At 42.5% G+C, this 2,586-nt stretch overlaps 1 pseudogene; it reads right to left on the bottom strand.

Annotated features, from left to right (window-relative positions):
* Positions 1 to 2,149: 2,149 nt before the first annotated feature.
* On the bottom strand, positions 2,150 to 2,586 carry LOC138839404 (tumor suppressor candidate 2 pseudogene; annotated as a pseudogene).

Here is a 2,586-nt window from a genome sequence, read left to right as displayed (position 1 = left end):
AAATCTTTGTGCACTGAACAAGGTTGTGTGTGTATGTGTGTGTGTGTGTGTGTGTGTGTGTGTGTGTGAGAGAGAGAGAGAGAGAGAGAGAGAGAGAGAGAGAGAGAGAGAGAGAGAGAGAGAGAGAGAGAGAGAGAGAGAGAGAGAGAGAGTTTTAACAGATTTATGTAGAAATTGCAGTAGGAGATTTTTACACATACCTCTCTGATCAAGCATACATCAATATAGCAAGTATTTAAAAAGCCAAAAATTATGCAATTAACAGGTCTGATCTAACACACACATATACATATTCCTTTAGAGAATGTGTATGGTTTTAAAGATTATATACAATATTTACAAAAATTTACTATGTGTTAGATCCTGAAAGATATTTAAATTTTAAAGAACTGATATCTTTCTCTGAATACATTATAGCTAAAACATAAATTTTATATACATATGTGCATGCATACCATATGCTTTAGAGATTAAAGTATAAGTGACTAAATTACTTAAAGAATAAAAAGTAAGCCATAAAGGTAATAACACCAATTTAATACTAGATTGTAATAGAAGAAAATTCCAGATAATATGCATCTGGGTTCACTTTCCCATGCCTCCTCTTATAAATTAAAAATATAAAATAATAGAACATATCTAGAGATTAAAAGATATCTAGCCAAGAAAATTAATAAAATTAGAATTGCACTTTTCTTTCTGAGTATTAAAGTGGGGAATGAAAGGGAATTGAAATTCTTTCACAAGGGTCTGTAACTGGCTATGATATAGAAGAAATAGAAAATATTTAAGATCTTACTTAAGCTGAGCACTGAATAAACTCATGTCTACCTTTCAGTATGTTAAAAATGCTTCACAAAAAGAAATATAAAAATAAAATATGGCAAGGTAGATGCCTGGAACATAAAAGAATGCAGACATTTTTGTTTTCTGGTGGGAATAAGAGATAGTAAATGTAAATATTAGGCTTTTATAGAAATTTACTTTCTGGAAACAAGGGATTGCTTTTGAAATCAGAAGGGACTTTTAAACTGATACATTCTCTAAGAAGATGGCCAGTGTCAGACATTTTATGTTTTTTTTCTTTTGCAGGATCTACAAATAATTTTATTGAAATTGAACAAATAACAACAGTCTTCCTATGCTGGGGGTCCCCCACCCCAAGCCATTTCCCACACTCCAGAAGCACAAAGGTTACACAATAAAGAATTAAAAAAAAAAAAGAAGCCATCTCTATATAGAAATCAGATTCTGCCCCAGCATCATCCTGGAACTAGATTATTTACAAACCTTCACATTTTAAGTATTCCTTTTATGGTCTTTTCCTTCTTTCTGTCCCTACCAAGGGGCTCCAGTACTTTCCCTTGAGTGATCCTGAAGAGGTGAAGAGATTTCAGGGAATGGGTGGTTGGGTTCCTTATAGTGGCACCAGCTCTACTGTGTTGTTCACCGCACTGGACAGTCCCTGGCAAACAGGGTAAAAGGAGCTGATGGAAAGGCAAGGGAGATAGGACAGAACAGGTGGCTTGGGATACCTCCCCACAGGCACAGCCCGTCCCGACCCTGGCTTGCACCCTTTTATCTGGGGAGGAGGGCAAAACTAGTTGCAGGGGGGAGGGATCAGCCTAGCCCTCCTTGAAGGAAGAAGCCTCCAACACCAGTATCCATTCCTATGAGCAGTTAGTAAACTGTCCATCCTAGAGTGGGAGCAAATGGCAGGTAGGCAGGAAGAATCAGACCGGTGCTGCCCCCACCTCTGTCCAATACAAGAGGAATCGAGGTAGCAAACAGCTGAAATGCTCCAACTAGGGGTTAAGTGAAGTGAGGGAAGGAAGTTCCCACGTGTGTTCAGCCCCCACAGCCCAGGGGCTGGAAGAAGGCAGACTTTTCTTGTAAAGTGCTGTAGCTTCTAGCAGAGTTGGGCCCTAGGCAAGCTTGGAAGAAAGCAGGCCAAACAAGGAACCTGGAACCAGGCATTCTTGATTGGCATATGGCCTGCCATGCTTCTTGCAGGGGTGGTTGGGGAGGGTAGACTGGAAACTTTGCCATTAGCTTCACCAGCCACCAACCACCTCTTGCCCACAGACAAACCATTGCCTGATTAACACCAAGGGACTTGCCCTGCTCACAGCGGAAAGTTCTGGGCCATTGGAGTCTATTCAGGGTTGTGGCCACAGCCTGGACTCCTCCGTGGAAGTCACACTTGAGTTACATGCTGGGGCAGGGAGTGCTTGTGTCTGCCACCCCCAGGCTCACACCTCATAGAAGATCACAGAGAAATCCACATGGATGCGGGGAGGATCCAGTTTCACGATGCCCTGAGGAATCAGATTCTTATGTACCCACCTCAGTTTGGCCCGCTTCTGCCCATTCTTGGTGATGATTGTCTCCTCATAGAATTCATGAGCCAGATCTCCATCTTCATCATAGAACATGGAACCATGGCACGTGAATACGAAGGGTGGCACTGCACGGGATTGAGGCCGCACCAAAGCTTGCTCAGTGCCTGCCACCTCTGGGCCGCCACCCCCCCACTGCCAAGGTGAAGGGCCAAAGGCCCTGAGCTTTGGAACCGCTGGCGCCCAT

Source organism: Dipodomys merriami, unplaced genomic scaffold (assembly GCF_024711535.1).
Source record: "Dipodomys merriami isolate MVZ:Mamm:240054 unplaced genomic scaffold, mDipMer1.0.p SCAF_3, whole genome shotgun sequence".
Lineage (NCBI taxonomy): Eukaryota > Metazoa > Chordata > Mammalia > Rodentia > Heteromyidae > Dipodomys > Dipodomys merriami.
Note: the sequence above shows the minus strand (reverse complement) of the source record. Positions and strands in the feature narration are given on the sequence as shown.